This window comes from Monodelphis domestica, chromosome 5, assembly GCF_027887165.1.
Source record: "Monodelphis domestica isolate mMonDom1 chromosome 5, mMonDom1.pri, whole genome shotgun sequence".
Lineage (NCBI taxonomy): Eukaryota > Metazoa > Chordata > Mammalia > Didelphimorphia > Didelphidae > Monodelphis > Monodelphis domestica.
In genome coordinates this window covers 325,330,158-325,356,525 of record NC_077231.1, presented here as the reverse complement: position 1 = coordinate 325,356,525, position 26,368 = coordinate 325,330,158, and the positions used below count along the sequence as shown (strand labels likewise).

General features: G+C 39.0%; 1 long non-coding RNA gene across 2 annotated transcripts in view; it reads right to left on the bottom strand.

Moving 5' to 3' along the window:
• Positions 1 to 294: 294 nt before the first annotated feature.
• LOC103092125 (uncharacterized) overlaps positions 295 to 26,368 on the bottom strand; it is a 50,635-nt gene continuing 24,561 nt past the window's right edge. Inside the window, exon 3 of one of the 2 annotated variants that reach the window (XR_008912558.1) lies at positions 295 to 494. This is a non-coding gene — a long non-coding RNA (uncharacterized LOC103092125). Of the gene's footprint in view, positions 495 to 21,779; positions 22,012 to 26,368 lie in introns of those variants that run through there. The other variant, XR_008912557.1, reaches the window with a different exon arrangement.

The window sequence follows — 26,368 nt, the reverse complement described above, 5'->3', positions numbered from 1 at the left end:
CATGGTGTGCTTACATTATATCTGGAAAGGTTTTTCAGTCTGGCCATGAAATGGGTCCACAATGAAGAGTTCAGGAAAAGAAGATCCAGATGGATTCTTCTGACCAAAACATCCAGTTCTGCTGCTGCATCCTGTCACACAAATCTCCCTGTTTAGCACCCACCCATATTTTTTCCCAGTGATGTTATCTGGGTTTGAAGTATATAGCACTGCAGTCTCAGAGAATTGAGGTGGTGCATAACTCATAGGCTAATTTGAAGGTGTTTGGCAGGCGTGAATACAAGATGCTCTAAATAATTGTCAGTGATATTTTAAAGGTGAGATGGGCCAATTCAAGGCATTGTCTAGGGTATGTTACCAGAAAAGGTTAGTTGTGTAGCCCAAATCAAGGCTTGCGGTTGATGAATATCTTTAATGATGCCTCAGTATCCATGAAATAGTCAAAGCACCAGAGGAGGCCTCTGGCGTGTTGGAGTTGGAGTCCCTGGAAAGATCTATGGGAAAAAAAGACAAGATTGTGTTGAGCTGAGAAGTCGTGTATGAAGTGCCATCTACACTAGTCAAGCAAGTACCTGTATGGATGAGATCACAGCAACAGCAAAGAACAAAGCGTAGATGCTGAAAATGTCCATGAAAATGTCAGTAGAAAGGAAAATCATATAAAAGTGATAAATGCTTAAGAGAGAGTCATTTTCCCCAGTGATATTATGCTGATCTTAATCCAAAGGACAGAGGAGATGGGAGGGAACAGAATGGCAATTTCCTTCTATAGGCCATGCAATAACTCAGCGATAAGGGGCATAGACAGTAGAGTCAGCACAGAGGCTATTTCTTTGGTCTTTGAAAAGGAGCTCTCAGCTTGAGCATGATGGCTGCACCCAATAGCTGCCATTCTATTTTCTCCCTCTGACTCAGCTGGTTGGTTGGTCTTCCCCATCAGGAATGAACTTGCCCATTCCACCACTTCCTCTTGCCATCTTCCCTAGCTTTAGAGAAAGCACAGTTTGGCTCCCACTTCCTGCAGGACTTGTTGATACTTTACTTTTGGACTTGATCCATCGTGTGCTCTCCTCGAAATTATTCTGGGTAACTTTATGCAGATGAGTATTGGCAAACATGCAGTGTCACAATGGAGTGAAAGGTCTTTCTGGGCAGAGGCTGTTGTATTGTCTTAGTGTCTCAGGGTTGGTCACCAAAGGGACCATCATTCCACGAGGGCAGCCTGCTATCAAAGGGAGAAAGAGAGAGAGAGAGAGAGAGAGAGAGAGAGAGAGAGAGAGAGAGAGAGAGAGAGAGAGAGAGAGAGAGAGAGAGAGAGAGAAAGTGTGTGTGTGTGTGTGTGTGTGTGTGTGTGTGTGTGTGTGTGTGTGTGTGTGTGTGGCAGCACTGGGCAAAGTGCTCAAGTTCCCACAGAAAGGGAGGAGTGAACAACACACATCTATGCAGTCATGAACATATGTGTGCATATTGTGTAACCAGAGGGCTCTTTGTAATGGGGTAGGGACAAATGATGAACCCTGATTAAAGAGGGACAATCTAATTGATATTGAATAGTGTTTTTGCTAATTATCTTTCTTCTCCCATGAGTACAATAAACGGAGAAAACCTGAGCAAATTCCTTGCTTCTTGTTACTACAGGCTAGATAAAAAGGAAAATAAAGGGAGGATTTATGGCATTTTTAGCACTTGAAAATAGCAAGAAGACATTTTCTTTGCAATTTGCAGTCTGAGGGGAAAACATTTAGTGATTTCTGACCTATCGGAAAGCTTCTAGACATCAAGGTTTAATAAAGACAAGACGGCTCTCCGAGGGAAGCAGCCTCTAATGTGTATTCTGTTGTTCGGTCTGCTCTGTTTTTCTGTGAGAAGAGCTGCTGAGGTTGGGAGGAGAGACACAGCAGGAATCAGAATGGAGGCATCTAGGTGACTCACTGAATTAAAGTGCTTGCACTAGAGTGAGGAAGACTCGAGTTCATAATGGCCTCAGACACTTATTAGTTGGGGGATCATGGGCAAGCCACTGAAACTCTATCTGCCTCAGATTCCTCAGCTGTAAAATGGGGAAGAGAAATGAGAACAGCACCCACTTCATGGGTCATTGTGAAGACCTAATAAGACAGTATTTGCAAAACACATGCCTAGAGCATAGTTTTTAAATCATATTTTATTTTTAACATTCATTTCCTTAGACTTTTGAGTTCCAAATTCTCTCCCTCCCTTCTATTCCTCCTCTACCCATCATGAAAGCAAGAAATGTGATTTCAGTTGTACATGTGAAATCATACAAGACATTTCTACATTAGCCATGTTTCAGAGGAGAAAAAAATGAAGAGCATGAAAAACTTCTGATTCCATCTGCACTCAGACTCGATCAGCTCTCTCTGGGGATGAGGGGGAGGAAGCTCATTGTTCATCCCGAGTCCTTTGGAATTGGCATGGAACATTGTTTTGATCAGAGGAGTGAAGTCTTTCATATCGATCATCACCACACTATTGTGGTCACTGTGTACAATGTTCTCCTGGTTCTGCTAACCTTACCCTGTATCAATTCATTGAAGTCTTCCAAGGGCTTTTCTGCAACCATTCTGCTCACTGTTTCTGTACCACAATAGTATTCCATCTTATTCACGTACCGCAACTTGTTCAGCCATCTCTCAATAGATAGGCAACCTCTCTGTTTCCATCTTTTTGTTACCACCAAAAAACAGTTGCCATAAATGTTTCTGTACATATGGATTCTTTTCCTTTCCCTTTGATGTCTTTGGAATGTAGACCTAGTTGTAGTACTGCTGAGCAAAAGGGAGTGCATGGTTTTGTTATCCTTTGGGTATAATCCAAAATGTTCTTCAAAATAATTGCATCACTTCATAACTCCAGTAGGGCTGCATCAGGGTCCATAGTTTTCTACATCCTCTCCAACATCTGTCATGTCCATTTTCTGACATATGAGTTAACCTTATTGATATGAGGTGATACCACAGAGTTATTCAAACTTGCATTTCTCTAATTAAAAAGCAATTCAGAACATTTTTCAAGTGCTAAGCCCATAGTAAGCAATTCAAAACTGCTTATTCCCCTCTCATCCAAAATCTAATTGAAGTAGCCCTTTGTTTTCAAATATCCAAGAGGTCCCTAGTATTGCTACCTGGCCTCCTCATAACAGATTTCCCTAGGTTTTGGCCCAAGTTGTTCAGCTTTGGAAAGGGTCATTTTGGTTCTGGGGGTGGAGCCAAGATGGAAGAGCAACCCAGGCAGCAATGCCATTTCACCACAAAAATCCTCTCTGACCAAGAATAAAATATCACTACAAAATGAATACAGGGGTGAAAGAACCAACAGAGACAGAGGGAAACAACCTTCAAAAAAAAGAAAAACCCAAAAGGTAGGCCAAGATCATTTGGGGAACTGAGGTGAGAATGGAGCAGAGCTAGCCGGAGGCATAGCAGTGAGTGAAGAGCAAGCCAAGAGCAACCCCCCCCCCACCCCATCTGCTTTCACAGGTGCTGAACTTAAGCCCAAACTAAGTCAAAACCTGAGATCCTGCCAGGCAATTAGTAGTCCAAGTCAAACTAACACATCTTTTTTTTTTTTTAACATTATTTTATTTGGTCATTTTCAAACATTATTCATTAGAAACAAAGATCATCTTTTTTCCTCCCCCCTCCCCCCACCCCTCCCATTGGCAATGCATGATTCCTCTGGGTGTCACATGCGTCCTCAACCCCAGCCCATTTCCATGCTATTGGTTTCTGTAGTTCAACCTAACACATCTTGAAATTGCAAACCAGTAGAGAAGTCCAGAGTCACAACCAAAGGCAATCTGGGCTGAAGGGGGCTGATCCACATAGACCCAGAGCAAAACCAATAATCCCAGTCTGGGTTTGGAGTGAGGACATTATCCATGGTTTGGTGTGAGGACACAGTTCTCAGGGGAAGCATCCCTGGGATCTTTTGGGCCAAAACTAAGGGTGGAGTTCCAGAACAGGGCAATCAAGGGCATGCCTGATTGAATCAAGAACACCTTGAGAATATGTCAAAGCCTGGGGCTAGAATTGGATCAGTCCATCACCTGACTGGATCAAGTTTAGACTGAGATCAAAAGCTTATACCCAAGCCTGAGGAAAGTCTTTAAACTAGAAGTATCTCAAGGGTCAATTGAATCAGCAGGGGCAGGGGGCTCTCAGAGCTCTCAGCCCTCAGACCATCTGGTAAACTAATAATAATCCAGAAAATAAGTCAAAAATAACCTCAAGGGCTGAAGTTTAAGAGGGTACCTCAACTTCCCAGAAAATAGAGCCTACCTATAATTAGATAGGAAAAATGAGCAAACAATCAAAAAAGCTCCTAACTCTAAAGACTTTTTTGGAGACAAAGAGCAAGGTATAGACACAGAAAGGGACAGTGAAATAAAAAAGAAACACTCCTAAATATTCATCCATTTCACCTAGATTGTCATATTTATTGCCATATAATTGAGCAAAGTAGTTCTTAATAATTGCCTTAATTTCCTCTTCATTAGAGGTGAGATTGCCCCCTTTCATCTTTGATACTGTTAAATTGATTTTCTTTTTTATTAGATTGACTAGTAATTTATTTATTTTATTTATTTTTTCTAAGTCCTAGCTCCTAGTCTTATTTATAAGATATATTTATAAAAATATAAGTTGCCTAGATTAACAAAAGAGTAAATAGAATCCATTTCAGAAAAAGAAATTGAATAAGCCATCAAGGAACTTCCTAAAAAAAAAATCCCAGGGCCAGATGGATTCACAAGTGAATTCTATGAAACATTTAAAGAACAACTAATCCCAATAATATACAAATTATTTGACCAAATAAGCAAAGAGGGAATTTTACCAAATTCCTTTTATGACAATATGGTACAGATTCCAACACAAGTAGACCAAAAACTGAGAAAGGAAACTATAGGCCAATCTCCTTAATGATTATTTATGCAAAAATCTTAAATAGAATACTAGCAAAAAAACTCCAGCAAGTGATCATGAGGATTATCCACTATAATCATGTGGGATTCATACCAGTAATGCAAGCATGGTTTAATATTAGGAAAACCATCCACGTAATTGACCAGATTAACAAGCAAACTGACAAAAATCACATGATTATCTCAACAGATGCAGAAAAATCTTTGAAAAAATACAACACCCATTCCTATTGAAAATGCTAGAAAGCATAGGAATAGAAGGGTCGTCCCTAAAAATAATAAACAGTATATATCTAAAACCATCAGCAAACATCATCTGCAATGGGGACAAACTAGAAGCTTTCCAATAAGATCAGGAGTGAAACAAAGATGCCCATTATCACCTCTACTATTTGACATTGCACTAGAAACACTAGCAGTAGCAATTAGAGAAGAAAAAGAAATTGAAGGCATCAAAATAGGCAAGGAGGAGACCAAGTTATCACTCTTTGCAGATGATATGATGGTATCCTTAAAGAATCCCAGAAAATCAACTAGAAAGCTAGTGGAAATAATTAAGAACTTTAGTAAAGTTGCAGGTTACAAAATAAACCCACTTAGATCATTAGTATTTCTATCTATTTCCAACACATCTCAGCAGTAGGAGTTAGAAAGAAAAACTCCATTTAAAATCACTCTAGACTTAATGCCCCAATCTTTCCTTATGCATGATTCTTCTAATTACTCTAATAATGAATACAATTAAATTTTTTTTATTAAAACCCTTACCTTCCATCTGGGAGTCAATACTGTGTATTGGCTCCAAGGCAGAAGAGTAGTAGGCTAGGCAATGGGGGTCAAGTGACTTGCCCAGGGTCACACAATTGGGAAGTGTCTGAGGCCAGATTTGAACCAAGGACCTCCCATCTCTAGGCCTGACTCTCAATCCACTAAGCCACCCAACTGCCTCCATGAATACAATTTTTGAGAGTTACAAGAAACACACCTGATGCGGGTAGATACTAACATGGTCAGAATTAAAGTTTGGAGTAAGACCTATTGGGTCTCAACTGACAGAAAGAAAGCGAGTTGCAATCATGATATCTGACAGCCAGCAAAAATAGACCTGTTTAAAAGGGATAGGGGAGGTAAATACATCCTGATAAAAGAGAGTATAGACAATGAGGAAATATCATTAATCAACATGTATGCACCAAATGGTATAGCACCCAAATTTCTAATGGAGAGACTAGGAAAATTGAAGGAGGAAATAAATAGTAAAACTATACTAGTGGGAGACCTGAACCAACCATTATCAAATTTAGATAAATAAAATAAAAAAATAAATGAGAAAGAGGTAAAAGAGGTGAATGAAATCTTAGAAAAATTAGAGTTAATAGATATATGGAGAAAAATAAACAGGGACAAAAAGGAATACACTTTTTCAGCAGTACATGACACATTAAGAAAGATTGACCATATACTAGGACATATAAACATGGCATACAAATGCAGAAAAGCAGAAATAATAACTGCAACTATTTCAGATCATAAGATTATAAAAACAATGAGCAGTAAGGGTACATGGATAGCCAAATAAAAAATTAACTGGAAATAAAATAATATGATTCTCCAAAATCGGTTAGTTAGAGAACAAATCATAGAAACAATTAATAATTTCATTGAAGAAAATGACAATGGTGAGATATCCTTTCAAACCTTATGGGTTGCAGCCAAAGCAGTACTCAGAGGAAAATTTATATCCTTGAGTTCATATATTAACAAACTAAGGAGGGCAGAGAGCAATGAGTTGGACATGCAAATCAAAAAACTTGAAAGTGAACAAATTAACCCCCCACCCCAGCAGAAAACCAAATTAGATATACTAAAAATTAAGGGAGAAATTAATAAAAGCAAAAGTGAAAGAACTATTGGACTAATAAATAAGACTAGAAGCTGGTATTTTGAAAAAACAAACAAAATAAAGTACTGGTCAATCTAATTTAAAAAAGGAAAGAAGAAAAGCAAATTAACAGTATCATAGATGAAAAAGGGAACGTCACTTCCAGTGAAGAGGAAATTAAGACACTCATTAAAAACTACTTTTCCCAATTATATGGCAATAAATATTCCAATCTAAGTGATATGGATGAATATTTACAAAAATATAAATCGCCTAGATTAACAAAAGAAGAAATAGAATTCTTAAATAATCCCATATCAGAAAAATAAATTGAACAAACCATCAAAGAACTCCCTAAGAAAAAATCCCTAGGGCCTGATGGATTCACAAGTGAATTCTATCACACATTCAAAGAACAGCTAATCCCAATAATATATAAACTATTTGACAGAATAAGCAAAGAGGGAGTTCTACCAAATTCATTTTATGACACAAATATGGTATTGATTCCAAAGCCAGGCAGGTCAAAAATGGAGAAAGAAAACTATAGACCAATCTCCCTAATGAATATAGATGCAAAAATCTTAAATAGAATATTAATAAAAAGACTCCAGCAAGTGATCAGGTGGGTTATTCACTATGATCAGGTGGGATTTATACCAGGAATGCAAGGATGGTTCAATATTAGGAAAACCATCCACATAATTGACCATAGTAGTAGTAGTCTCTCGGTAACTAAGGATGACGATTGTCTTTGTGCTTTTTCATCTATGGTGTATAGATGAGTGTGCACAAAGACACTTATGTGTGAAGGAGATTTAAGTGGAAAAGTTGTTGCCCAGAGACAGTCCCACTCTCTCAGCATTGGAAGCCTGGGTCCAGTGGCATGAAAAGTCGTTATACCTGGAGACTTCCTCAGCTGCATTGGATGGCCTTGTTGTCTTTTGTGCTCCATCACACCCTGAGCACTCCACAGTGCTTTGCTGCGTCGCCCTCTTAGCCGTTGAACCTTCTTATTGGTTTCTTCCATCTGTTCAGCTGAAGCAGTCTTCACATGCTGGGTGAGAAAAGCCCTGGTTCACCAGGGGTCAATGACCTGATGGCTACCCTCACAAGGTTTGTCCGGCCTGTCGAAGTCATTGCCCGGGGTGTGGCCGCTGCTGCATGCTAGCAGCTACTGGGAGCCACAAGTGAGAGCGGGGTGTCAGGTGGGGGTCAGAGGCTGGAGAGCTGCCCTAGGAGGGCAAGACAAGCCCTCCATACCAGAGATATTACCCCTCCCTGAGTACCCCATACACCCCTTAATAATAATTGATCATATTAACAAGCAAACCAACAAAAATCACATGGTTATCTCAATAGATGCAGATAAAGCTTTGACAAAATACAACATCTGTTCCTATTGAAAACACTAGAAAGTATAGGAATAGAAGGTCCTTTCCTAAAAATAATAAAAAGTATCTATCTAAAACCATCAGCCAACATCATCTGCAATGAGGATAAACTAGAAGCCTTCCCAATAAAATCAGGAGTGAAACAAGGATGCCCATTATCACCTCTATTATTTGACATTGTACTAGAAACACTAGCAGTAGCAATTAGAGAAGTAAAAGAAATTGAGGGCATCAAAATAGGCAAGGAGGAGACCAAGTTATCACTCTTTGCAGATGACATGATGGTCTACTTAAAGAATCCTAGAGACTCAACCAAAAAGCTAATCGAAATAATCAACAACTTTAGCAAAGTTGCAGGATACAAAATAAACCCACATAAATCATCAGCTTTTCTATATAATTCCAACACATTCTCAGCAGCAAGAACTAGAAAGAGAAATTCCATTTAAAATCACCCTAGACAACATAAAATACTTAGGAATCTATCTGCCGAGACAAACACAGGAACTACATGAACACAACTACAAAACACTCTCCACACAATTAAAACTAGATCTAAACAATTGGAAAAAACAGATTCTCATGGGAAGGATGAGCTAACATAATAAAAAATGACCATCCTACCCAAACTCATCTATCTATTTAGTGCCATACCCATTGAACTTCCAAAAAACTTTTTTATGGAATTAGAAAAAACCACAACAAAGTTCATTTGGAAGAACAAAAGATCAAGGATATCCAGGGAAATAATGAAAAAAAAACACATATGATGGGGGCCTTGCAGTCCTAGACCTCAAACTATATTACAAAGCAGCAGTCATCAAAACAATTTGGTACTGGCTAAGAGACAGAAATGAGGATCAGTGGAATAGACTTGGGGTAAATGATCTCAGTAAGACAGTCTTTGACAAACCCAAAGACCCCAGCTTTTGGGACAAAAATACTCTATTCAATAAAAATTGCTGGGAAAACTGTCAGACAGTGTGGGAGAGATTAGGTTTAGATCAACACCTCACACCCTATACCAAGATAAATTCAGAATGGGTGAATGACCTGAACATAAAGAAGGAAACTTTAAGTAAATTAGGCAAACACAGAATAGTATACATGTCAGACCTTTGGGATGGGAAAGATTTTAAAACCAAGCAAGACTTAGAAAGAGTCACAAAATGAAAAATAAATAATTTGGACTACATCAAATTAAAAAGCTTTTGTAAAAACAAAACCAATGTAACCAAAATCAGAAGGGAAATAACAAACTGGGAAACAATCTTCATAACAAAAACCTCTGACAAAGGTTTAATTACTCAAATTTACAAAGAGCTACATCAATTGTACAAAAAAAATCAAGCCATTCTACAATTGATAAATGGGCAAGGGACATGAACAGGCAGTTCTCAGCCAAAGAAATCAAAACTATTAATAAGCACATGAAAAAGTGTTCTAAATCTCTTATAATCAGAGAGATGCAAATCAAAGTAACTCTGAGGTATCACCTCACACCTAGCAGATTGGCTAACATGATAGCAAAGGAAAGTAATGAATGCTGGAGGGGATGTGGCAAAGTAGGGACACTAATTCATTGCTGGTGGAGTTGTGAATTGATCCAACCATTCTGGAGGGCAATTTGGAACTATGCCCAAAGGGCGATAAAAGACCGTCTGCCCTTTGATCCAGCCATAGCACTGCTGGGTTTGTACCCCAAAGAGATAATAAGGAAAAAGACTTGTACAAGAACATTCATAGCTGAGCTCTTTGTGGTGACCAAAAACTGGAAAACGAGGGGATGCCCATCAATTGGGGAATGGCTGAACAAACTGTGGTACATGTTGGTGATGGAATACTATTGTGCTAAAAGGAATAATAAAGTGGAGGAATTCCATGGAGACTGGAACAACCTCCAGGAAGTGATGAGGAGCGAAAGGAACAGAACCAGGAGAACATTGTACACAGAGACTGATACATTGTGGTACAATCGAACGTCATGGACTCCCACATTGGTGGTAATGCAGTGATTCTGAACAACTCAGATGTTTACAGGAGAAAAAACACTATCCACATCCAGAGGAAAAACTGGGAGTAAAAACACTAAAGAAAAGCAACTGCTTAATGACATGAGTCGAAGGGGATATTATTGGGGATGTAGACTCTAAATGAACATCCTGGTGCAAATACCATCAACATGGAAAGGGGTTCTGATCAAGAGCACATGTGATACCCAGTGAAACTGTGCATCAGCTATGGGAAGGGTGGGAATAGAGAAAGGAGGAATAGAAAATGATTTTTGTAACCAAGGAACAATGTTTGAAATTGAAAAAATAAAAAAATTAAAAAATCACTTGACTATATAAAACATTTAGAAATTTTTCTGACAAGACAAACACAGGAATTATATGTACACAACAAAAACACTTTTTATACAATTAAAACTAGATCTAAACAATTGTAAAAACATTAATTGCTCCTGGGTAGTTTGAGGTAATATAATAAAAATGACAATCCTACCCAAATTAATCTATTCAATGCAACAGCTATAAAACTACCAAAAAGGTGTTTTTATGGAATAAGAAAAAATTATAACAAATTCATCTGGAAGAACAAATGGTGAAGAATATCAAGGGAAAAAATGAAAAAAAAATGTGAAGGATGGGGGCCTAGAAGTATCAGATCTTGAACCATAATACAAAGTAGTGGTCAGGAAAACAATATGATACTGGATAACAGGCAGAAGGCTGGATCAATGGAATAGACTAGAAGTAAATTACTTCAGTTACCTAGTTCAATACGCCCATAGACCCCAGCTTTTGGGACAAGAACTCACTTTTTGACAAAAACTGCTGGGAAAATTGGAAAACAGTATGGGAAAAATTAGGTTTAGGTCAACATCTTAACACCCTATAGCAAGATATATTCAAAATGGGTAAATGACTTAAATATAAAGAGTGAAATCATACATAAATTAGGTGAATATAGATTAGTATACCTGTCAGATCTGTGGGAAAGGAAGGGATTTAAGACCAAGCAAGAGATAGAGAACATGGCAAAATGCAAAATGAATGACCTTGATTATATCAAATTAAAAAGGGTTTGTACAAACAAAACCAATGTAATCAAAATTAGAAGGAAAGCAACAAATTGGGAGAACATTTTTGTAACAAGACTCTCTGACAAAGGTTTAATTTCCCAAATATATAAGAAATGAAGTCAAATGTACAAAAACCCAAGCCATTCTCCAATTGACAAATGGTCAAGGGACATGAATAGGCAGTTTTCACATGGTGAAATCAGGACTATCAATAAGCACATGAAAAAGTGCTCTAAATCCTTCCTAATTAGGGAAATGCAAATGAAAACAACTCTTAGGTAACCCCTCACAACTGGTAAATTGGCCAATATGACAGCAAAGGAAAATGATAAATGTTGGAGGGGATGTGGCAAAATTGGGATTCTAATACACTGCTGTGTGTATTATTGTGAATTGTGAATTGGTTGTGAATTGGTCCAACCATTCTGGAGGGCAATTTGGAACTATGCACAAAGGGCTTTCAATGAATGCCTTCCCTTTGATCCAGCCATAGCACTTCTGGGTTTGTACCCCAAAGAGACAATAAAGAAAAAGACTCATACAAGAACATTCCTAGCTGTGCTCTTTGTGGTGGCAAAAATTGGAAAATGAGGGGGTGTCCCTTGATTGGGGAATGGCTGAATAAATTGTGGTATATGTTGGTGATGGAATACTATTGTGCTGAAAGGAATAAAGAAATGGAGGGAATCCATGTGAACTGGAAAGACCTCTAGGAATTGATGAAGGGCAAAAGGAACAGAACCAGGAGAACATTGATACATTATGGCACAATCAAATGTAATAGACTTTTCTACCAGTAGCAAAGCAATGACCCAGGACAATACAGAGAAATGGAGAAAGATCGCTATCCACATCCAGAGAAAGAACTGTGAAACCAGAAAGGCATTAGAAAAATATATGATCCACCATGTAGTGCGATAGGGATGTGGTTAGGATTTTAATGCTAAAGGATCACTCTACTGAAAATATGGATATGGAATAACATGGAAATAGGTTTTGATCAATGATACACGTATAACCCAGGGGAATTGCTTGTTGGCCTTGGGAGTGGGGAGGAGAAAATATGTGTGGGGATCATGAATCATGTAACCATGGGAAAATATCCTAAATTTAAAAAAAAGCCATTTTGGAAATTATATCATTTCCCCACACCTACCACTTTTCCAGCATGAAAGCACATTAATGAGGGGTCTTGCTCAAGGTGTGAAAAAATGATTGATTTTGGAGGGCAGAATATTTACATTTTTTTGAAGAGGTGAGATAAATGAATTCCCAGGCTGCCAGAATGGTTGCTTCCACAATCTACCAGCCTGTGCTATTATCATCTCCAGGAGATGCATCTAGAGGAGATCAAAAGGACATTCTATAGGAACATGGCAGCAATGTGGGGGTCTAGCATTTTCATTTTGAAATGACACGACACTCCTTTCTCCTCATTTGATCTGACTCTCCTTTTAAAGGACCGTCATCTCATTGCTTTGTTCATGTGGCTTATCTGCATTGCATAATATCTGATTAATGTTTAAATGATGTTTAATAGGAATAAGTCAGTCACATGCTGATCCATTTTCCTTCTCTGTTCCTCTCTGCCCTGGGGTACTTTCTCTTCGAGTTATAAAATGGGATTCTGGGACATTTAGTAGCTTCCTTTTAGGGTTCTTAGCAGACTAAAATCAAATCACAGAAGTCCAGATCTAAAGCTAATAGGGATCTCCTCTCAATTAGGTGAACACTCATTTTACAAGCTGAGGAAATGAACCTCAAAAAAAGGGAAATGATGTACTTAAGGTCACCCAGATAGAGACAAAAAGAAGATCTGAATCCAGGTCCTCTAACCCCAAGTCTAGCACTTTTGTGGCTACATCATATAGCATCCCCTAAAAAGAGTTTTCATGCTGACAGTCATGCAGGGGTGGGGTAGCTATCCTCCTAACTGTTCATTGTATTCAAAGCTCCCAAATGTCTTAGAATAAACAATTTCAGGATATCCTTGACTTTGACCAATCTGATACTTATGTTATTCCTTGAATTACAAAAACACTTTCTCTTTTGGGCCTTTACTTTTACATCACAAGCTTTCTTATAAAAACTCCCCAAGGGAAATCCCTGAAAGCAATGGACATCCACTGTGTTACCTGGATTCTGTGCCCCAGGAAACTGTCAAAGGGGTTTCCTTCCAGTAAATGCCAAGAGGTAACAAGGAATGCACTGACTGTCAACTATACACAGCTCTGTTCAACTCATTGCCAGTTGAAGGTAAGAGATCATTTGGCAATTTGGGCAGCGGTCCCAGGCCTTTCTGGAGAGGTCCTGAACTGCTTGAAGATAAGCCTGGGCAAACAGGAGAAAAAAGGGTTTTTTGTGCTATCATTTCAATATTTCAATAAAATTAATAACTGCTTTAGCATCCTCTGACCTAAGAGGTAAGATGTGAAGGCAAATGGAAACACTAGCAATGATGAGATCTCCTTGTTTACCAAAAATCACTTGCTACAAGAAAATGAGGGAGTCTTGCTCCACATTCTGGTATTCAGAGGACTCTGACCTGTCTCTTTCCTTACTGACCCAATGAGGTAAACACATGCCGTGCTGTGCACAGCTTAGAGAACTCCATGCATGCTGAGTATTCTTATTGGCTAAGAATGATAATTGGCCCTCACCACGTCTATAGTCTTATCAGTGTGGTGGTGTTCTTTCCAAAGACTCAAATGGCACATCATTCATTCTTATTGCCACTCTTGGTCACCACTAGCCACGTCTCTCCATAAATACCCCGCAGGGGCCACCTTTGACACTAAAAACACACTTGACTTTTCCCAAGATGGTGAAAGTAGCAACGGAATGAGTGGGCTCTCCCTAAACTCTCCCCTTCCCAAATGAGCAATGTACCATTATTCTTAATAGAACATTTCCTTGAAGATAGTTTCCCAGGGATTTTGAATCCTACTTTTTTGTCTTTCTGCATTATGACATGCTCACCTTCACCATTGAGACCTGTGACTTGGGGAACTTTAGAAGCTGTGAGGGGAGCTGATTTGAGCAGGGAGAGACATCAGACAAGGTGATCAGTGTGAAGGCTATTATGGTGGTCCATGGAAGAGGGCATGAAGGCCTAAACAAGGGTAGAGGTTATGTGAGTAAAGACAAGGGATGCATGTTAGATATACTGCATAGATCAAAAGGACAACATTTGGCAATGGATTCAGTGTAGGGCAGCTCACTTGGCATAGCACATAGAATGTTGAGCCTGGAGTCAGGATGGTTCATGTTTATGAATTCAAATCTGGCCTCAGACACCGGGCAAGTCCCTTAACCCTGTTTGCCTCAGTTCTCTCCTCTGTAAAGAGAGATGGAAAAGGAAGTGGCAGACCATTCCAGCGTCTTTGTGAAGAAAATCCAAGATGGGGCCATGCAGTCTGACACGACTGAAATGAACCAACATCTACCCAGTTAGGGAGTGAAGATCCAAGGACAATGAGAGGCAGCAAATCTTGGCCAGTACAGGGTGGGCCATCCATCTCAGTGACTGAAGTAGGAAAGTTGTGAAGAATAATGAGGTTGGGGCAAAGCTAATGAGGTCTTGTGTCGATTTCCCAAGTTTATGATACTTATGACTCATCAAGTTTGAAATGGCACTCGGCAATTGAAAATGGATGACTGGAGATCAGAAGAAAGACTAGGCCTAGATGTAGAGACTTGAGAACTTATAGCTTTCTGTGACTTACAATTAGAAAATATCCCTGGAGGACGATTGATATTTTAGAGATGAACCTTTGTTTCAGGGTGCAGCATGATGTACTGAAAAGCACTTTCCTTCTCAGAGGCCAGAATCCTAGGCCAGAGTCCCAGATCTTACCCTTACTAACCATGATCCTCAGCAAGTCACTTAATACGTCACTCCATCAGTTTCCTCATCTTTAAAATGGGGAAATGAGATTTTGATGAATGAAGTTTGACTCTAAGGTTTCAATTTGTAAGGAAAGTAATCCCTAAATCATGGTGCCACTCTGACAGATGACAGATGCAATTTGTAATTGTTCTCCCATGATTGTCATCTCAGTCATGTTGGAAGTTCCTTCAGGGAAAGTGGCTCCTCTGGGCCAGTTTGGGTACCCTCCATATCCTAGCCCAAAGTAAGGCACTGAGATGTTCCATAAATACCTTGGAGAACAATAGATGGAGTCATCAATTGCCAAATTAGTTTTTCTCCCTAAATTCTTCCTGTATGGGCAAGAGTCTCTCCTCTGCTGACATGAGAAAGCAAGTAATCCCTACTGCTGCTCAGATTTCTTAGGAATTCTCTGAAGGAAACTTTCAATAATTTTTTTATAACTACTGTGTTCTGAATTTGATCTTCATCCTTTCCCCAGATCAGTTTAAAAATGAGATTAAATCCTGTCTCCAGATGAGCATTTGTCTTAAAGACTATCTGGGGTGTTGCCAATTCTGTGCACACCATACAGTGTTTAGCCAAATCATCATACATCTCAGAAAAATCATTCCTCATTAAAGAATTCTTCATTTATTCATTCTTTCTAGCTTTTTCCTGATAAAGGATTGATTCTGAGAAATAAGCTAGTGTGACACCATCAGTGATATTCAGATTAATGGCATCTTTCTCTCCCAACTCAACTCATTTCCCACTAAAGTTGAATTCAAGGGGCATTTGCATCTTTAGAGTTAACCTTCCTCAGGTTATTTGCAACAACAGCCATGACAATAACACAAATCTTGTTGTACTTAATATAAAATTTTAAAATCTTGGCTTATTAATTGAAGGCTGAAATCACTTGAAGAAGAGATTTAGGGATTAAATTTTAAATCAGTTTTTAATCTGCTTATTCATTTTTCATTACTATGCAAAGGAAATTTATAATGAAAAATGCAGTCCTTAACCTTTAATAATTTTTCTATTTTTAATGCATTGAATGAGAAGGAGGAGGAGGAGAAGGAGAGGGAGAAGAAGAAAAAGAAGAAGAAAAGAAGAAGAGAAGAGAAGAAGGATAAAGAGATTTATTAAGTATATATTATCTACTGAACATTATATAAATGGAGGAAGAGGAGAAATAAAAGAGAAGAAAAGGAAGAGTAGGAGGAAAAGATGGGGGAAGGGAAATAATGGGGGAATGGTTTTTTGTTTTTTAACACCTAGAATTATCTTAAACAGGGACAAGTTACTCAATGAAGCAGTGAGTTCTTCATTGCTAGGAGTGATGCCCTAATGGTTTGGGTGATCCAGGGAAGCTATTACTCAGTGGACATTTGATTTAAATGACTTAGATATTATGATTCTATTCAACAAATATCTTATGATGTTAAGGTGAGTAATAACAAAAAGTCTATGCTATATATGATCATAGTTATTAGAAGGCCCCATTATTGAATCTATTAGGTGTACCTCATTCTTGTAAGTTAGAATCACATTGTCATTGAATAAAACTACAATTTGATTCAAGTTTAATCATTTTACTTGATGTAAATATTACCCTGGTTTACCAAGATTAAAGGAAAATTAGCATGGATTCCTCTCTGCTTTGGGGTACACAAAGCATGTATGCTTCACTATGGGTTTTTCCCATATTGGTTGGCCCAGATCCAGGGGAATAACTGTGTTTTGGCTAATTTTAATGAAAATGCCTCAGTGGTTATTAACCTCTCATTGATGAATTTGAGTTAATTTGTCTGATGGGGGTTGGGGAAAAACTGCCCAGTTTAGGTCCCAAATAACATGTATTAGGTGAGAATTCAATCATTTTAGCTTCCATATCCTAGACAAGACTAAGCAGGGGCACAGGAAGCTATAGGGACAGATCTAAGGGGTACAGACCTTTACAAAGACAAAGAATGACCCTTCTTTTCCTGAGGCTTTCTCCTCCTCAAAAAAGTTGAAACTTTTCTCTAGCCTCTTCTCACTGCAACTCATTCTCCATCTAGCAGTCAAATATCTCTAGATCACAGATCACAGAGGAGAAACTCCCCTTGCTCAAGAAGTCCTAGTGGCACGCTATTGCTTGTAGGGTAACATAACTTCAGATTTTCATTTAAAGATGTCTCAATCTATGTCTCTGTTGATGAACCTCTGACATACATGGTGGAGGGGGCTGTTCCCTTCCCCCTATCCACATGTGCCTGAGGACATTTTCTTATATGATCCAACCCCTTTCTGGGGTAAGACAGGGTGTGTGTGTGTGGGGGGGGTCCTGGCATGCAGAAGTTTGGGCTCTTGGTCTATAAAAAGGTTTGACATCACTGATCTAGATCCTTCTTCGTATCTGAGCAGATTTTTTTTTTGGTCTTCCTCTTACTCCCACACATGTGTGCTGCTCACGGGGCTAACTGGGCTTGTTTTCGCTTCATCCTACCTGCCAGTGAACCCCTTGAATCTGGGCCTTTTCATGGGCAGAACCTTGGCCTGGGAGTTTTGGTTTGATCTGTGATTTCACATCAGGGCACAGTTAGTTAATCAATGGATCAATATTTACTAAGTGCCTTCTCTGTCCCAGACCCTGTGCTAAATTCTAAGATGGAAATAGAAGTGAAAGACAATCCCTGTGGTCCAGGAGCTTACAATGTAATGGAATACCATGGATGGAAGACAATGGAATGGAATTCAATGGGATGTAATGTGACAGAGGCTGGCACTAGAGAAAAAGTGCCAAGCTGAAGAGTATGTGAAATTTATCACCTCAAGAGGGGAGGGGCACCAGGAGTGAAAATCCAAAGAAGGAGTAGACTTTGGTGGAGAAAGCAGTGAGGCACTCGGTCTTGAGAAGCCAAAGAGAGAAGTTGGGAAAAAGACTTTCTCCTGAGGGTTACCCACTTTTTCTGCTGGTGACTGTAAATCCTTCCCCCAACACTTCCCAATTGAAGGGATTTCTGAAGAGAAACCTGAGCAGACTTTACCTAGGGGTGAGTCAACCTGATTTTCTCTCAGGGGGCTCAGACTACCAAGGCCTGAGTTACCCCCAAACTCAAGGAGGGAGGGGAAAGAGTTTAGAGACAGGGACTCCCTTTTCCCACATTCCTTTTCCCATTCTTCCCTGCCCATTATTTCCTTTTGTGTTACCTGATTGAGTTAACATTAAAAGTTATCTTCCCCAAGGTGAGTGTAAGTGACAAGGGGAGACCTTTTGATCTTGAGTGGTGGAGGGGGGACAAGAGAGACAAGAGTGAATTGGGGAGAGCAGCTTTAGCTAGGGAGGGAAGGCAGAAGGGGGAAAATCTTCAACCCCCCTCTCCTCTCTCTGAGTCAACCTGTTACATCTGCTGTCTCCCCTGAACCCTGCTTGAGAAGGGGGTTCTCCTTTCTTTCCCCTTCTCCACACTGAAAGTCCAAACTTCCCTTGGGCACAACATTTCCCTCTTTTATCTTTTTTTAAATACAGTAATCCTACAGAGGAGCTTCTATTCCCACTGGATATTTGTACAGATTCCCCACCTTTGATTTTTCTATTTAGAGAGCTGCCTGGGGCATTGCCTCATTAAGCAAGTAGCCTAGGACACCCTGCCAAGCTATGACAGAAGAAGAATGCAAAGCCAGAGATTCATAACATCTAGAGCAGCTCCAGCCTCCACTCCCATGTACCCTCCCTTTGGATTTTCTGGATCTTAGATTTATTCACTTCTGGGCACATTCTTTTTTTTAAAATATTTTATTTGATCATTTCCAAGCATTATTCATTAAAGACATAGATCATTTTCTTTTCCTCCCCCCCACCCCCCATAGCCTACGCGTAAATCCACTGGGCATTACATGTTTTCTTGATTTGAACCCATTGCTATGTTGATAATATTTGCATTAGAGTGTTCATTTAGAGTCTCTCCTCTGTCATGCCCCCTCAACCGCTGTATTCAGGCGGTTGCTTTTCCTCGGTGTTTCTACTCCCACAGTTTATCCTTTGCTTATGAATGGTGTTTTTTTCTCCTAGATCCCTGCAGATTGTTCGGGGACATTACACTGCCATTAATGGAGAAGTCCATTACGTTCGATTGTACCACAGTGTATTAGTCTCTGTGTACAATGTTCTCCTGGTTCTGCTCCTTTCGCTCTGCATCACTTCCTGGAGGTTGTTCCAGTCTCCATGGAATTCCTCCACTTTATTATTCCTTTGAGCACAATAGTATTCCATCACCAACATACACCACAATTTGTTCAGTCATTCCCCAATTGAAGGGCATCCCCTCATTTTCCAGTTTTTGGCCACCACAAAGAGTGCAGCTATGAATATTCTTGTACAAGTCTTTTTGTCCATTATCTCTTTGGGGTACAGACCCAGCAGTGCTATGGCTGGATCAAAGGGTAGACATTCTTTTGTCTCCCTTTGGGCATAGTTCCAATTGCCCTCCAGAATGGTTGGATCAGTTCACAACTCCACCAGCAATGAATTAATGTCCCTACTTTGCCACATCCCCTCCAGCATTCATTACTTTCCTTTGCTATCATGTTAGCCAATCTGCTAGGTGTGAGGTGATACCTCAGAGTTGTTTTTATTTGCATCTCTCTGATTATGAGAGATTTAGAACACTTCTTCATGTGCTTATTAATAGTTTTGATTTCTTTATCTGAGAACTGCCTATCCATGTCCCTTGCCCATTTATCAATTGGAGAATGGCTAGATTTTTTGTACAGTTGATTTAGCTCTTTATAAATTTGAGTAATTAAACCTTTGTCAGAGGTTTCTATGAAGATTTTTTCCCAGTTTGTTGTTTCCCTTCTGATTTTAGTTATGTTGGTTTTGTTTGTGCAAAAGCTTTTTAATTTGATGTAGTCAAAATTATTTATTTTACATTTTGTGATTCTTTCTATGCCTTGCTTGGTTTTAAAGCCTTTCCCCTCCCAAAGGTCTGACATGTATACTATTCTGTGTTTACCCAATTTACTTATGGTTTCCTTCTTTATGTTTAAGTCACTCACCCATTTTGAATTTATCTTGGTGTAGGTTCTGGGCACATTCTAACCCACCCTTTCCCCTAGCCTAAGTAGAAGGTAAGCTCTTTGAGAACAGGGACTCATTCTTCTTGTTGTTTTTGTCTCCCCAGGGCCCAAAATTGTGAATGGCATACAGTAGGTATTTAATAAAAATAGGCAAAAAAACAATTACCATTCATATGGTGCCTATTATTTACCATGTTATAATGTGCTAAGAATTTTACAAGTATTATTTCCTATGATACTCACATTAACCCTGAGAAGTAGGCACTTTTATTGTTGTTATCACTTTACTGATGAGGAAACTAAGACGAAGGAGGTTAGGTGACTTGTCCAAGGTCACACAGCTATTGAGTATCTGTGATTAACTTTTGACTCAGGTATTTATGACCCTTAGACTGTTGCTTTCTCTACCATACAAACTACATGTTAATTGAATTGAGGGTTTATATGTGGTGTTTTGGAGGATCAGCCCCACTAATGTGAAGGCTTGTTGAACCCTTTTCAGGGCTATTCCATTCACCTTTGGTATGCCCTTGGCACTCAATTCTCACCTCTGGCTCTAAGCAGTTGAGTAGGAACAGCAGCCACATCCCAGTAAAATCATCTTGGGACAGAGGCTTAAACAAGCTGCCGGTAACTGCCTGGCCTTCAAGGCATCAGTCAGGGAACTGTCCATTCCAAGCTTGTGGAGATTTCTCCTCCTAGAATAGGCAGATGCCAATTTGTTCCAAGGGCCATGAAGGTGCCTCAAGTAGGTATTGTGGAGAGCTTGGAGACTGGTCAGATGTCAAAGATGCTGAAGTCCTTTACTGCATTCCTGACCATAGTCAGTCACCCTGACTGCTGTCCTGCCATACCCTAGAGGCCTCTAGAAGAAAGAGTGAGGCAAACGACCTTGTGCTCATCTCCTCCCTTAAATTCACTTCACTTGCAAGTCAGGAGCTCACCCTATGACATCACTCATGCCCTTCAAAGAGAAAAAGGAAGAATAACTGAATTGAAATGATCCCATACTTAAAAATCAAACTGATCCCCGCAGACCTGAGCCCAGCCTTGGTAAAACATAGCCAGTCACTTTTCCTTCCTTCAATTCAAAGAAGAGCAAGATTTTTAAGCATTTATTTATGTAGGATAGCATAAACTCTGCCCTATGAAGGAACTGACCCTGTGTGTGTGTGGGGGGGAGGGGGCTCCGTTTTAAAATCTAGACTGTTTTCCCCATATAACTGTTTTGACTAAAGTGAAGTCCATACAGATTTTTTTTTCATTTTTCCTTTGAAAGTAGCTTCCTCAGGAAATGGTAAACTCCCCTGTACATCACCAAGTCAGTGTGGTGTTATGATAGGATTTTCCCTTAAGGGAAACAAAAGAGGGAAAAACATATAAAATCTATTGTTTTGGAAGGGAAAGGAATAAGGGCTCAGGGGCTTACTTATGCTTATTCTTATTTAAAACCAACCAACTAACTATGCTAACTAGGTTACTAAACTAAAAGAATTGAACAAAATTACGCAAATATCACAGCAAGGGTCCAAAACCAGTTAGAGCCAGGATCTGTTCTTGTTAGATGTCCAAGCAAGTCCTGATGTCCAAGTGAGACTGAATATTGCCAGCAGCCAGATACAGGAAACTTTCCTCAGGTCAACACAGAGAAATCCTCTTCAGTCCTTCCTCTTGACTTCCTCAGGAGACCAGAAGAAAAGTCCATTGGGGCAAGATGGAGTCTTCCCCGATCCTCCCCTCTGTTATATTTAAAAGAGTGGATGCCATAAACTGTAAGAGTTAAAATGGTTGAAGATATAAATTGTGATAGATATAAGAGTAGGTGAGTAAATTGTGACCGCAGGAAATATGTTTTCACCACAGTGTCTTGTTTTAAATCAATATATAAGGTGGTCGCCAGGGAAATATTCCCAATTATGAATATACCCAAGTCAACTGGGTTTTATAGAGAATTTAATTAATGATACAATGAGGAACCAAAGAAAGAGAGAAAGAGTAAGAAAGGAATAAGTATGAAGGGCCTTGAGCCAACATGGCCTAGACCTGAGTCTTAAGAGAGAGATCAGTCAGTCTTTTATCACTCACCACAAGATCTGTCTAAGCAAGGATTCTAGTGACACCAGGCCAGCTCCATCTCAGCTGACTCCACCAGCTCAATGCCTGAATCTGAATGTGTCCAATGTCCCTGAGAGAGTCCCGAGAGAGAGACCCTTCACGGCATCCTTGGCCAGCTGCCTCCTTCAATTCAGCCTTTCCCAGCTGACTGTTTTCTACTCAGATTTCTCATCTCCTTATATAGGGCATTTTCTCCTTTGTCACCTCCCCTAAATTCTTACATCCACCAATCATAGTAGACATTTTCCAAAGGACTGCCCATCTGAATTCACATTTTGTTATCACCCTCTTAATTTACATCTTGCTCTCACCTTTTCTGGGTAGACTAAAACTTCTGAGTAATTCACATCAGGAAAGCTCTGAGTAAGTTTTCACCTCTTTGCTCCTTGTAAGTTCACAAGTTGCTTGACCTTTATAGGTACTTATCTTAAGAACTTTTTGCCTTATTATAAGTATGGGTTTAAGTACTTTTCATTGTTCAGAAAAGAGTTTACAACTTTATCATCCCCTAGGGCAGACCCAAGTAGGTGAAGTAGAGTTCTCACATTCCTGCTTTAATTAGAGTCCACTGCCCAAATGGGGAATGGTCTTAATCCAATCTTATAAAGTAGGGTCTGGGGAATTTTAAAGTTTACACCTCAGGCTCCCATGTGACCCTTGGTCACATGCCATTGTCAATCATACTGAGGTTTGCACTTTTTCAGTTTTTGCACAGTTTTGCAAATTGCAAAACTTTTCATCCTTTATCACATTCCTCCCTATTGCACAAACCAAAAATCGTGTTGGAAACATTGTTTTTGAATTTGTGCACAATCAAAAATATTGCCAGTTACCTAAACTAAGTAACCTTCCCAAAATAACAAACAACCTACACTCAACTATCTTACTCTAACTTACACTAACCTATTCTAAGGAATTGTAACAAGGGAAAAAGGAAAAGGAAAACAAAGTAAATAATGACAAGTACAAAAGCCAAACAGAAGCCAAATCAGATCAGCAAATAACATCAAACAAAAGATGAACATAACTTCCATGCAAATATCAAACTTAAAATACTCTTATCAGCTAAAACAGAACAATGTACTAGTATTGCAGTACATTAACATCAAACTTAGAGAAAAAAATTTGAAAATCAGAATAAACACATTTCATAAGTTTTACAATGAAAATTAAACCAAACACTAAACTCACTTATGCAAATCCATATAACAGTGAGCTATGTGCATAATTTACCTATATATTGTGTGAGATTTAAAATGGTTGAGCTCTTAAACTGTAGTGATTAAAATAGTGGAAGATATAAATTGTGATAGATATAAGAGAGGGTGAGTAAATTTGACTGCAGAAAATATGTTTCACTACAGTGTCTTGGTTTTTAAATCAAATATAAGGTGGTCGCCAGGGAAATATTCCCAATTATTCAAATACCCAAGTCAACTGGGTTTATAGAGATTTTTAATTAATAATATAATGAGGAATTAGAGAAAGAGAGAAAATAGTAGGAAAGGAATAATTATGAAGGGCCTCAAGCCAATATGGCCTAGACCTGAGTCTTAAGAGAGAGAATCAGTCAGTCAGTCTTTTAACACTCACCACAAGGTCTGCCTAAACAAGGATTCTAGTGACACCAGGCCAGCTCCATCTCAGCTGACTTCACCAGAGAGCCTTCCAGCCAGAGACTGTTCAGAGGGACAGAGTCCCCTTAGAGGAGCTCCAGCGAGACCTCCTTAGAGATTGTCCTCCAAGAGCTTCCCTTCTCCAGAGCCTCTCTCAAGAGATTCTTCCCAAGCTATCCTCATCAGAGATCCTACAAAAGTAATTCCTCCAAAAGGATATCCCCTCAAGAGATTCTGCCTTTTCTTATATAGGGGCTTTTCTCTCAGTCACCTCCCCTAAGTCCCTACATCTACCAATCACTGTAGATGCTTTCCAAAGGACTGCTCATCTAAATTCCTGCTAAGTCGACCAATCTCCTCAGTAAGTCTGATTCAGAAAAAATGCTGCTGTGTTGACCAATCTCCTCAGTAAATCTGAATGAGAGAAAACACAGCTGAGTCAACTAATCTCATCAAGAGAAAACTTGCCCGACCCTTTTAGGTACCGAGCATCCCATTGTATCAATTCTAAAAACAGGCCTGGCTCAAAGAACTTCTTGCCTTATTATAAGCATGGGTCCAAGTACTTTCATTGTTTAGCAAGGAGTATTCTCTCCTAAATCAGTCTTAAGTACGGGTAGAGTAGTGGTCCTCCTATAGCAAGGAGTTTTCTCCCCTAAAGCAGTCTTAAGTATGGTTGGAGTAGAGGTCCTCCCATTTCTGATCCTGGCGAGTTCTCACATCAAAATGGGGAATGTTTCTCAGTAGGGAATTTGTTCCAATTAAGAATTCCCTGATGGGGAAATTTTTAACATTCACAAGTCTGAGAGATTTCAAGATTTACAATTGTGATATTTAAGAGTGGATGCCATAAACTGTAAGAGTTAAAATGGTTGAAGGCTATAAACTATAGTGAGTAAAATAGTGGAAGATATAAATTATAGTAGATATAAGAGTGGGTGAGTAAATTGTGACTGCAGAAAATATGTTTCCACTACAGTGTCTTGTTTTAAATCAAATATAAGGTGGTTGCCAGGGAAATATTCCCAATTATGAATATACCCAAGTCAACTGGGTTTTATAGAGAATTTAATTAATGATGCAATGAGGAATCAAAGAAAGAGAGAGAGAGAGAGAAAGGAAATAAATGAGAAAAGAATAGGCCGGCCCAGGCAGTCCTGGCCAACCCAGGCCTAAGCCCTAAAAGAAAAGATCAGTCAGTCCTTAATCACTCACCATAAGATCTGTTCAAGCAAGGCTTCAGGGAGACAGAGTCTCCCAAGAGGGAGTTCCAGCCAGAGTCAGCCTCCCTTGAGAGACCTCCTTAGAGATTGTCCTTCTCTCAACAACCTCCTTAGAGGCTGTCTCTCAAGAGACTCTATCTTTTTCTTATATAGGGTTTTTTTTTCCTATGTCACCTCCCCTAAATTCTTACATCTACCAATCACAGTAGAAGTTTTTCAAAGGACCACCCATTCTTAGTCCACACCTAAGAAGGTGTGGATTTTTGAGTAATTCACACCAGGAAAGCTCTGAGTAAGTTTCCCAGTTCTTTGTTCCTTGTCAATTCACAAGTTGCCTGACCTTTATAGGTACTTATCAACCTTTTGTATTAATTCTAAAAATAGGCATGGCTTAAGTATGGGTTTAAGTACTTTTCATTGTTCTGCAAGGAGTTTTCTCCCCTAAAACAGTCTTAAGTACCATGGAGTAGAGGTCTTCCCATTTCTGATCTAAGTAGAGTTCTCACATTTTAGATCTAAGTAGTTTCACATTTTAAAATGGGGAATAGTCCCAATAAAAAATTCCCCAAAGGGGGATTTTTTAACATTCACAAGTCTGAGAAATTTCAAGATTCACAATATACATATAGTACACAATACAATATATACATGTATGCTATACATATGCACATATATACACATATCTACACCTCATATTTGCACAGTCTACATATCTACATACACTATAATACAATTAATTTATAATCCTATTATACACCCTATTTACATATATTTACATATTTATTTACAATTTTGTTTGATATGTGATGTCATATGTTGTTTGTGTTGTGTAATGTATGATGCAGTGAAAGTCAGTTTCTAATATTCTTGCCTTATCTTATTAATTTTACCTAACTTTAAAGTACTTCTCCTAACTAAATTTCTATACCTAAACTAAATCCAAGTATGTAACTATATTTGTTAGTAAATAACATATCTATAGCTAATCATAACACTGTTGGTACCCTCCTAACTATACATTATTTCACTCATTTAAGCAGTGATTCAATGTAACCTAACCATGTTTATGATTTTTGTTTATGTTTTATTATGTTGTTACTTTTGCTGTCATGTTTTGCTATTTAAATGTGTTATTGTTATATAAGTTATATTACTATTGTATACAACATACTT